At 26.2% G+C, this 12877-nt stretch overlaps 2 non-coding genes across 2 annotated transcripts; both read right to left on the bottom strand.

Moving 5' to 3' along the window:
* Window positions 1–1142: 1142 nt before the first annotated feature.
* Trnak-cuu lies at window positions 1143–1215 on the bottom strand. Its single transcript has one exon. It is a non-coding gene; the product is annotated as a tRNA-Lys (tRNA).
* A 285-nt stretch (window positions 1216–1500) lies between these two features.
* On the bottom strand, window positions 1501–1582 carry Trnas-aga. The gene has a single exon. It is a non-coding gene; the product is annotated as a tRNA-Ser (tRNA).
* Window positions 1583–12877: the final 11295 nt, after the last annotated feature.

Here is a 12877-nt window from a genome sequence, read left to right on the forward strand (position 1 = left end):
TATATATATATATATTAAATAAATTATTAGTAAATATTTGCATATTTATCTTTAATGAATGGTAATATTTGAAACGTTTTCTTACAAAATTCGATAAACGTTAATTGGTTCAAGCATTCTTTGGTTCTTAATAAAAATAAATGGTATGTAAATATCCAAATATAAATAAATGGTAATATTTTACAAAATTAGTAATAGTCCAAAAAGCTTTGTTAATTTTTCAGAAAAAAAGGTAATATTTAATACGTATTCTTTACAAACTGCGAAATGTTAATAGCATTCTTTGGTTCTTAAAATAAAATAAATGGCTAATAAAATAAAACTAAAAAAGAGAACTCAAAAACCAAAAAAAAGACTAATAACAGAATAACATTTTATTTGTTTCCTGTCTTTTTTATGTGCGTTTCGAAAAATCAATTTTAAAATATTCACGAAACGAATGTGCAATAAAACTTTTTCTTCGGTTGTGCTTCGGATTAACGGTTACAGACGGGAAGCGCAACTCTTCCTCTACCTTTAGTGGCCTTTAAAAATAAATTACTTTTTGCAAATTAACAGATATATTCGAAACGGACATAAACCATAAATGTAAATATTAATAAATAAAACTCAAATTTCGACCTTTTAATCGATTTTTTTTGCCGGTGTAACTCCCAATTAAAATGTAAATTTAGCGGAATTAAATGAAACTTAATCTAAATTCATTAATAAACATTTGAAATGTTGTTTTTCTAAATAAATATTTTTAATCGTCTTATTTCTATTATGTAATGTATTGACGGTTTTGATTTATAGTGAAACCTAAAGTTTAATCCGTTCCAAAATTTCTGAATGTTTTGAAACATATTCAAAAATACATATAATATGTGTGTATAAGTTTTAATAAAGATGAAGCAGACGCGCAATCCGTCACTCGTTATGTAAAACGTCGCTCGTTAAGCGAGGTTCAACTGTAATAGTAAACTGAGAATTTCAAAATTTTAGTGTTTTCTAGATAAGTTCTAGATAGATCTAAGCTACACTTTAAATGTAGATTGTAAATTTTCAACATAAATCGAATTATAATTAATCAAAAAAAAATAACACTAATAAATTTAAATAATTATACTTATTGAAAAAAAAGGAATTGTGTAAAAAGAAGTCGCCCAACGTGGGGCTCGAACCCACGACCCTGAGATTAAGAGTCTCATGCTCTACCGACTGAGCTAGCCGGGCTTGTATTATACTTAGTTCTAAACACCATTAAACCACACATGCATATTTATAAATAATATTTAAATTTGTGTTATATACGCGTTTGTGACAAAAAAAAAGATAATTTAAATAAACTCGCTAATTATAATAACAGCTAGAAAATTCCACCGCATTTTAAAATTCAACAACATCCTATTGCGAAATATGTGTTAACTTGCTAAAATATGTTTTTTCAATGATCTTTATTTATACATCTCATAATTAGTATTAAAAAAATTATAGAAATAAACAATATAAAAAATTGATCGCAGTCGGTAGGATTCGAACCTACGCTCCCAGAGGGAATCTGATTTCTAGTCAGACGCCTTAACCGCTCGGCCACGACTGCTTATATAATTATGTCAGATTTTCTAAAGAAAAACGAACGGACTTTTAAAGAAACACTGACATGGTAAAAAATGAAATTACATAATTTGTGTTAATAATAACTATTAGACTAGTCATTATTATTGCTGTTTAAATATTTAGAATTTAATTAAAATTATCTATCATAATATTGGTTACATATGACAGTCTAATGTCAATTTCTTAAATGTTAATTTTTAATTATGATTGAAGTTTGACGTTGTCAACTCGCAGTTATATGAAGATTTATACTTGTTACAAAGAATAAATATGTTTATTTATAATTCGTAAAGTCACTGACAATTGAATATACCTTGACCTATTTAACTATAAGTTACGGTTAAGAGTTTAAAAGTATAGTACTTAATGTCATTGTTATATTTCTTTATGACAACTCGTGTTTATGGTAGTTCGTGGTACCAACTTTAATTTGTAAATTAATGTACTAAATATGTTACTTGGTAAGTAATGCGTAACAGTGACAATTGAATATACCTAGACATAATTAACAATAAGTTAAGGTTAAGAGTTTAAAAGTATAGAATTTAATTTATAATTCTTTATAATATCTCATGGCACCAACTTAAATTTCCAAATTGATGTACTAAATATGTTACTTGGTAAGTAACGCGTAAGTGACAATTGAATATATGTTGACCTATTTAACTGTAAGTTAAGGTTAAAAGTTTAAATTATCTACATTTTAATGGTACATATACATTATTGGATAACAACAATAATAAAGACCAGTGGAAAAAGTGTCGACACTTTTTGATCGGTCTTTTTAATTGATTTGAATTGGTTTGCGCGACGTCGAGTTAAACGAACTTAGTCAATTGAGATTGATATTTTTTAATAAGGCAAAACGACGAGTCATCGATTTAGGATGCACAATGGGTGTCGGACCACACGGGTAGAAGCCATCATCCATGGAAATGAGGAACAATGAACGTAGGAACGAGCAAGCAAGACCAAACGAGAAATCAAATGTGAATAATCTTTTGGAATGATAAGTGAAAAAGAGATGGTATCACATGTATAAAGTTGATTTACGTTACAGCCAATTACTTTTATTGCCGCAGACATCGAGCGCTCTCTTTATGATTGCCCGAAGCCTCCGGCTCTGTGAGGTAACAACACCAGGTTCGCATAATTGAATTGACAACTAAAACAAATAAATTTAATTGGTTTTATTTGTTTTTATCGCCTTATTTGTGCCTATTTCTCTTTGCTATATTTAGATATGATGCAGACAATAGGTAGCCAGCATGCACATAAATAGAATCAATTAAATATTTTAATATTCACTTAAACAGATTTAATTTTATATAGACAGTGCTCACGTTATGTAACGTTTTAAACATATGTTCAGTCATACGTACTTTTCACACTAGCGTACATATATCCGTATGAACGTACTTTCTATGAAAACAAAAAGAAATGGAATAAAATAGTGAAAAACGTATACAATAATATCAAAATATAATTGTAGGGTTACACTGCAAAGTGTACGTCCATGCGAACGACAAGATACGTGTGTACCACAAAATCATAAATACGTTCATTCATAGAGGAATTGACAGTACGATTAACAAACAAAGATAGTTAGCCGAATACACTTTGTATTTACCAATTTATTATGTTATATAATATAAAAAAAAACTACAGAAAAACAAAATAATAACGTATGATCGAATACACGTAAATACTACCTAGTTGGCGACGTGCACCTGAAATTTCAAAAATTATAATTAGATTTATGATCGGTTCGAACTAATTTTAACGGCCGTTTGTTACGCAACAACGAGTATGTAGTCGAAGATCGTTAAAATTCCCTTATCTAACGGACCATAAATTCGAAGATTTTTTCTCTTGTCCTGTCACTCCTTTCCTCCCCCAAGATTGGAATGCACAATCATGTTTTGTCCCCGGATACACCAAATTAGAATTCTTCATTTGGTCCCAGGATGTTCTAGTTTCAGAAAACGAAAAATGTTATTTGCTAGAAAAGAAAATTCGACTATTCATTAGAAATTTACAAAGACTGTCCATTCATTCGGACCCTGCTTATTTCAAACACCGATGATGCAATGAAATCTAATATTGGTGTGCATCTTATATGCATTTTTTATACCATTATATAAATAAATTTTGAACAATTTCAGTACTATTTTGTAAAGAAGACACAAAACTTATGTATATTTATATTTTTGGTATATTTTAATCTATTATATTTAGAACTCGATAATTTGTAATAAAACATTTAGTGCAACTGTTTTTTGTCATTTCTTTAGAAAATAATTGTAAATATGTTGAATCATGTTAATTTATTACAATTCATTAATTTATACCAATAAATAATAATTTTCAAATATTGAGAAAAAAAATCTACTTATAAATCATCCACTTTCCTATTAAGTAATAGATTGCTATAAAATAAATTTGTAAAGTAAATTAAAGACAAAATTATTACGTTATTTTTATAAATTGAAAATAAGCTAGTATTTCCAGATTGCACCATTAATGCTAATTTAATCTAATCTTTGGGACAGTGAATTAGGTCGTTCCACATTTGTGTTTACCTAACTAATTCTTTGTTTACTTTATTTAATTGATCAATGAGAAGCACAAAATATAGAAAAAAAAACAAATATTAGTTGTTATAAAATGTTTAGAAAAATAATATATAATTTAATAACTACTTTTTACGAAGAAATTTCTGTTAATTAAATAAATTCAAATAAAAAAAAACATTACTAGAAAATTTTGCACTATTGAGAAAAAACTTCATTGGAATAAATAGACTTAAGATTATGAAATTTCCATAAACATTTTATACAATAATTAAGAAATTAATTTATCTAAAGACAATTTTAAGAAATTGTCACATAAATTACAAACGTTCTTGAGATTCTTTCATTATATGTAAAAGCTGTTAAATATACGATCAGCAATTTTACCAAATTGCATTCACGTTACCTAATTAATTATTTGTTTACTTTATTTAATTGATCGATGAGAAACACCAAATATAGAAAAAAAAAACATTGGTTTTTGTAAAATGCTTGAAATGTATAGAATATTAATATATAATTTGGTAATTACATTTTACAAATAAATTTCTGTTAATTAAAAAAAATACAATTAATAAAATATTTCCTTTAATAGAAAATTTTGCACGATTGAGAAGAAACTTGTTTGGAAGAGAAGCGTCTTAAGATTATGACATTTCCATGAAAATTTTAAACGATTTAGAACTTCTAAAGACATCATTGGAAGAGAGGGACTTAGTATTATGAAATTCAAATGAACATTTTAAACATTAAACAATTTAGATCTTTTTTGGAAGAGAAGAGGCTGATAAGTAAGAAATTATTGTATCTAAAAAGAATTTTAAGAAACTGTCACATGAATAACAGACGTTCTTCAGATTATTTCAATTTATGCAAGAGGTGTAGAATGTACGATCAGCAATTTCACCAAATTGCATACACATTAGCATAAAGCAGTTCGCATTTATTACGCGTCGCTCGTACGCATCGATGCCCATCAATTACAACCATATGATATAATCAATGTGCATACGATTACAATATTAATAGATTTCGAGTTGTGTTGTAATTTGCGAGGATTCCGTTGCACATAATGTTTGTGTGTCGAGACATTCCGATGCGTTCAAGGCCGGAATCAAGGCCGGATCTCCCTATAACATCCCAAAAGTTGCAAAGATTACGATAATAATCTCTCGAGATGATGATGAAGAGGAAAAGGAAAAACAACAAACAAAGCATAGACGTCCCCGAAACTACGGTCGATCTATAAATAAGTTTGTCGGTAAATATAAATATACATTTTTTTCTCTGACTTCAATTGAGTCGGATAGAAATAGAGATCAGCCGCAGTCGAGCGAATTACAGAATACACCTTGCCGTAATAATACACACTACGCACTCTTTTATTTTTCCTCATTTTCAATTTTTTTTGGCCGTGGCTTAAGCACATGTTGTTTGTTACGTGTTTGTTTAAAAATGCTCGATGACTTAATGGATTCGTCGCCAAAAAAAATACACCATAACGAATATTATTATTGCGGTTCATTTCGTATGCAAGACAACATAATTTCACTCTTTGAATCGATTCGCAGACGTTCAATTTCGGTCTGCTAATATTCTATTGTGTTAACGACACTCCTGCATTCTAATATACTTTTAGAAGTTCTACTAATAAATATTTACAACAAAACAACAAACATATCAGTTTATTAGTTAAGTACGAAAGGTATGCAAAGAATAAATAAACAGGCAATAGAATTATGTATACTATTACCATCAAAATATTTGTATATACAACACCTTTATAAAGTTTATTTAATATTTCTGTAAATATACTTCTTAATGATAACTGTTTACTCTACAAAGGCTTAAGTTCATAATAATATATTTGTATTTACTTATTAATAGAAATTGACTTAAGAATTAACAACTATATAAGTTATAAAATGAATACGATTCATGTCTTCTATAATCAATTTCATTAATATCTCATATTAATAATCATAACTTTATTTTTAATTCGCAGAAAGTATTTCATGGATTATTTTCTTTGTATTTTGTGATGGAGTTTTAAAATATAAAAAGTAAAACATAAAATATCTATAAAATAAATCATAATCTATTCCAAAAAAGTTTTTCAAAATCTTTTAAAATTGAAGATTTCCATTGATATTTGAAAATAATTATCTACAAGATTTTGACATAGTTTTCCCAAATTCCTCTTTTGATGCAATCCTTTCAAATCGTCAGTCTCTTCTTTTCCAAATAAGTTGAAGGAATGTCTTCATTTCATGTTTTAATCGAATGAGAATTATTTAAAATTGAAATATCGTGTTATTTGAGTCTTCGTGCAACTCAAATATCGTGTTATTCGAGGGTTGCTTTTATATAAATATTAAACTTACCAATATTAATCCCATTAAGATATATATAACACAAAAATGTCAATAAAATTGTAAAAATGCGAAATTTTCTGTCAATTTTCTATATATAAAAATATATTTCTACAAGATAAATCGAAACGACATAATCATTTAAAATATATTAAAAATATAAATAAATAATCTATGAATATCATTTTTTATGAGTAAGTAATTGATGTCTTCTCAGGTGACGAAATTTATCTTAAAATGAGTGACATAATGCTAACAGAAAAACCACAAGGAATGTATAGATAGTATAGGCGCTACATCACTATAAATACTGAACTAAAAATATATCACAAATTTATAAATAAAATACAGATACTAGAATAAATATAAATATCATTTATGCTTCAGTGATAATAATATTAGTATTTTTTTAATATAAAAAAATGAAAAATAAATTTAGTTTATTTTATACAACAAACATAAATAAATTTATTATAAATTTAAGAACTTGCTTCTAGTTGCTTTCATATAAATTTTATTACACCATATTTCCTTATTTCACAGTTGAAAAGTATTTTAATTAAGTTCATAATAATTTCTAATCTAATAGAAATTTTGATTCTTGTATTAATATGCGATGATTATATATAATATTATATAATTTTAATATACAAGACAAGCATAATTTATTTTATGCTAAATTAAAATGCAATAGTTTTATATGTAAATGAAAGTATTAGCGAAGATTTCCGTGTTTTCAAGTCATAAATAATAAACGAAATTACAATAAATATGTTTTTAAAAATTATGTTAATGACTGATAATATAACATCATCGCTATATTTAATTTATTTCTCAACTACTAAACGAAGTTGCTATTATTTTAATGATAAATTATATAATCACTTGACACGAAATTATGCTGTAATTAAATAATAATTAATAACAGGAAACGTACAAATTTTTATATATATATTTTTTTAATATTCATTAAAGTAAATAATAAGCAAAATGTATTGTACAAAGGACTATTAACTTTCCGCCTAAATAAAGTAAAGCTATGTTAGTAGTTAATGTAATATAATCATTGCTATTATTAATTACTTTATTTTAGCTTCATTTTTTTTTTCATGCATTAAAATATACATTGGAAGTTTATAAATTGTACTGTAATTAAATAATAATTAACAACAAGGAATGCAATGTATACTTTTTTTAAAGTAATAATTAAAATAATTAACTTAATTATTCTCAGGATAAAAATAACAAAATTAATTTTTGATAAATAATATTATTACATCATCGTTATATTAATCCACTACGAGATTTTATAATTATTTTTGAAATTACTTAATATAAGCGTTTAAAATGTTTGTAAAGAAAAGATTGAAAAAATATACTACAATTAAATAATAATTAACAAGTAATGTAACATTAAGTATGTAACTTAATTGATTAAATTAACACTTTGTTACCTGAACATAGTTAATTTTTTTTTTAACTTTTATTATATATTCACAACCTGCCAACATCTCTGGCTATAAGTTGAATGTTTATAGTTAAAATAAAAAAAAATATCTGGATTTTTTTTAAAACACATTAAAATTAAGTTCCCTTTTTTGTTAAAGTCAGGCAATTTTCATATATTTAATTAGTAACAATATTAGTTTATAAACTTATTTCATGGTATTCTCCTATACAATTTTTCTTTTCGTTACAATATAAAAACAATAACTTATACAGAAGTGATAAAGATTACATTAAAGTATCAACAAGTATTTAGGTCTGTTTCACGTCTCTTTATAAGTTAAATAGTGACATAAATGTGCCGGGACTTATAAGTATCGTCAGACGACAAAGGGTTAAAAATAAGAAATGATTTTGTAAAATATTGTTTGTTTCGTTAAATTAATATACTATTTCATATTAATTTGATTTACTTATTTTGTAAATTGATTTTCAAATGAAACGAGAATTGATAGTTAATATCAATCGCAGCCTTGAATATCTTAGAAAATAGTATTTATGATCAAATTGGAACGGTGTGCATTTAAAATCGCACTCTTCTGACAATTTGACATTAAGAATTCCTGCGGCATGTGATAAACATTAGCATAGCTCGAAACATAAATAATGATTCAAGTCTGCAAGTTCTTCCTATGATGCAATAACTTACGTGTAGAAGCGTTGCCAAAAGTCTTTTTGTTTAATGAATATTAATCGTTTGTGATGAATAAATGCTATCGTCTTTTTTCATTAACAGTTCAACAACACATATTTATTTCTCTTTTTTTTTTATTATTATTCTATAAAGATTATTGGTTTAACTAGAAGGTTAAGTGTCGTGGGTGTAAATCAGTCAGGGTTGCCGATAGCCTCGTAACCCATAAAAAGTCCGATATTTAAAACGCTGACGATTCCTTCGCTCGTTTAAATGCCTCATTTTTACACATTCACACCGTTTGTGTTTTATTCATAGGTTCACTTTCCACATTGAATACATTAAAACTACAGTGAGGAGATACGAACGACTCAATTATTTCGGCGCCGTTCCCTGTTCAGGTTTCTTTTTATGTATAGAATAATTTCTTGTCATCTTTCGGAACGCAACCTTAAGAATCTTAAGATTTATTGTTTCTAGTCTCGAGGGTAAAAGGCGAAATCTGTTGTTTGTTGTTTTCTATTATATATATTTTTTTAATTGGTATGCGATGACGTCTGGCCAACCTCGAATTGTCATCCTGCGGGAAACGCATAAATATTCCAATAGACTTTAAATACAAGAGTATATAAAAATTGTGTATAAAATAAAATAAAACTCGTGCCCTCGTCTTCCTGACCCAATTCATATTTTTACATGCAAGCACTTCGGAATTTAATGCTCGCTTTTCGTATTATTATTTTTACGCATCATTTCTCTCACTTCAATAACAAGGTGTCAAATGGGAAAAGAGTTCTTGCGTACTGTCTTTTTCATTTGAAATGTCTATAATTAGTAACACTGCATTTTCTTATTCCGTTTTATTTATATATGTTCTTATTTCGTTTTTCCAATTTTATAGTTTTTTTTTTATTTAAACAAAATAAACTTAATTCTATATTTAATGAAAACAATAGTGGATTTAATTTAATAAATTTAATTATATCGAAAAACATTTTATATTTTTTATGTTCTTCGTTAATTATTTTTATAAAATGTATGTTATTTCATACAATAGCTTGCTATTCTATACATTTCTTAGTTATTATATAAAATATCATTATTGTATAATAAATAGTATGAAATAAATAGGAAAAAGTCGAAATTGTTACTTGTTGAAAAGAATAAGAAATAATTATTCAAGTGTAATATTTCATTATCATTTTCACAGCTGCAAATATGGACACGAAACTTAAATATTTCCCCAATTATAAAATGCTCAGTTTTAGAAAAAGTTGTTTATTTTTTCAAATTTCGGGTTCTAAAATTAAGGTGCGTCTTATACATGAGAGCGTCTTATACTTATATAATATTTATTTTATTGTTGATAATATTGCTTTAATTGTTTGGTGTAAATATATGTACAAAACTTAGATAAGAAATATTTGCGTAAACTGACCTTACGTTTACATAATATGATAAATTAAATAAGCCTGATTTGTTGAAAATTTATTGTTATTGTGATAAATAAGATAAAAATATAATTAGTTTAGATATAAGTTTTAATAGGTAAAGTAACAAGAAATTAAGTAGGGTTTGTCGGTTTTTAAAACCGGTTTATTGAAGAAATTTATATAATTCGAATCCCGGGTTTTCTAACTTAAAAACCTAGTATAAAAATAAATTAATTATTTTATTAAAAACATAAACATTTTTACACAAAATCTCCTCTGCAATACAACGAGAATATTGTTAAATAGTAAGTTTCATGAAAATTGGAAAGGAATTAAGTCTTATTCTTGACTGCCTAACAATAACTTTAGAAAAAGAGATTCGAAACCGGTATTTTTAAAAGTAGGTTTTTGTATAAATCCTAAAACTAAGTTTCATAGTATCTTATTTTCTTAATCGAGAAAAACTAGATATTTCATGAATCTATAGTATTTATGAATAATTATGAATTTAAAACTCACAGAAAATGTATGAGATATTTTTTTTTAATTTATAATATTTTACAAATATCAATAAGTTTCTATTTAAAAAAAACTTAGGGCAATAATTTACTTTCAATATTAATTTAATACATTAATTATTAATCTTTTCATTGCGTGATACATGTCATGGACTTAATGTGTGATACGTGACAAGTAGTAAATAAGTTAGTTAATAATATCGTCTGTATTTACACTAACTTAAGTTGTTTTTTTTTTTGAAATAATTTAACATTTTTTTATTGATTCAAGAAGCTATTGACCGTCATCTTTCAGTCCATTTTAATATTTAAGTATTTTGCCACAAATTTTTTTATTACTAATCAAAGAAAAGAATACAAATATGTTATACTTCGTTCGAGTATTGTAATCGATATTTTTTGTTTAACTTTCAATTTTTTTATTTTGTGTACTTTATACTAAGTAAAGGTATTATGTAATGCAGAAATAACTGGCACAGTACAGCTTCGATCAGTCCAGATTCACTATCCGAATTCACTTGATGAAATAAAAATAAATTCCTAAAAAAAATTGTACACAAAACTATTTTTTTCTACATAAAAGTAAGTTTTTTGTTCTTTATACAATCAAGTCTCTTTTTAGATAGTTTATTAAAGTCTTTAGTAGTCTTTTTGACAAAAAAAAAGAAGTATTTCAGTTCAAACTATTACATTTTCATTAATTTTTTTATTTGTCTATCTGCATGGAATAAGATTTATAAATAATACATGTGTTAAATGATAATGTAAATACAAATAGAAAACTTAATTAATTAATTGATATTTCTTCTAATTATATTTTTTATAAATAATTAATGGATTTTTAAATGTCATTCATGTGCTGTATATGAATTACAATAATTATAATGTAATCGTATACGCGTAACAATGTGCGAATGAAAAATGATCGAAAAGACACACGTGTGTGTACTGACGGATTCTGAGTAGTGTCCCAGTAGAAATATCCGCAGAAAACGCGTAGAAAACGCCTTACCTTCACCTACATTTAAATGGAAACAATAAAACATTTCATACACATATAAGTCTTAAACGACGTTCCTTCTTCTATGCTTATTTTTTCTCTCTGCATATCGAGAGCCGCGTGTTCATTTACTTATTTATTTTAATATTTATGAGTTTGCGTTATGCAAGTATACGATATTTAAATCACTTAGGGGATACGAGACACGCGTGTTCTCGAAATGATCAATGGGATTTCTAGACTTTCATCCTTCGTCCGAGCAATAAATTCAACGTTTAATTGATTAGACAATGGCTCGAACGGAGGTCCTAATCGTAAGGAGCCGAGTAAATCATTTGGACACGTCGGTAATGAGATGGCTTCTCGTGGTATTTACGAGATACACGATACTGGTATTATTTATAAATTCAGTCAAAGGTGAATCTATTCGAGTTGATTAACTAATCGGATATTTTTATAAGCAAGGTGTCCGGTTTCATGGAAACTATTTAAATACATAAATACAAACATAAATAATCATAAATTAGTGCATTTTTTTAATCTAAATGGGTTAAATATCAGTTAAAATATAAAATAATTCGCTAATACTTAGTTATTATAGGAATAAAATGTGAAATATTTCTAATTAAATATTCTTGTAAAAAGTGTTTTTGTATAACATTAATTTAGAAATTTTACTTTATTTTAGAAAATAACCAAAAATGTGTAAAAATAACTATTATATTCTGTAAAATAATTGTTGAAGACAGGTTTTTCATGAAATAACTAAGTATTATGTAAAGCCATTAACAAATTATATACCAATAATAAGCTGTTTTGTCAATATCCCGCACTGTTTGAATCCGGACAAATCAAGTACTTTAAAGCAACATAAATATAAATTAAACTTAACTGTATAGAGATAAAACTCGATCATTTATGTATAAATAAATAAGTTTTTAAACTATTTTTTTCTAATTAATTTTTATTTTGCGGACTATATTGAATCCGACTGATCAAAACCGCACAACGTGAGGTATTGCTGTATTTATTTTGCCGCTCCATATAAATTTAGCTAAAACATTTCAAGATATAACATCTTGCTTTTATGTGATTTGGCGAAGAGAATTTGTTGATGTTTGAAGAGTTTGTTGATTATTTTGCACTCAAGTACTTAATATTAAGATGTTTTAAGTATTTTGATCCCGATTTTGTTTTTGCTTTTATGTAACAGCGCGTCAGGAGAGAAAAAAGTGTTACGAA

This window comes from Nicrophorus vespilloides, unplaced genomic scaffold, assembly GCF_001412225.1.
Source record: "Nicrophorus vespilloides isolate i.1.1-1 unplaced genomic scaffold, Nicve_v1.0, whole genome shotgun sequence".
NCBI lineage: Eukaryota > Metazoa > Arthropoda > Insecta > Coleoptera > Silphidae > Nicrophorus > Nicrophorus vespilloides.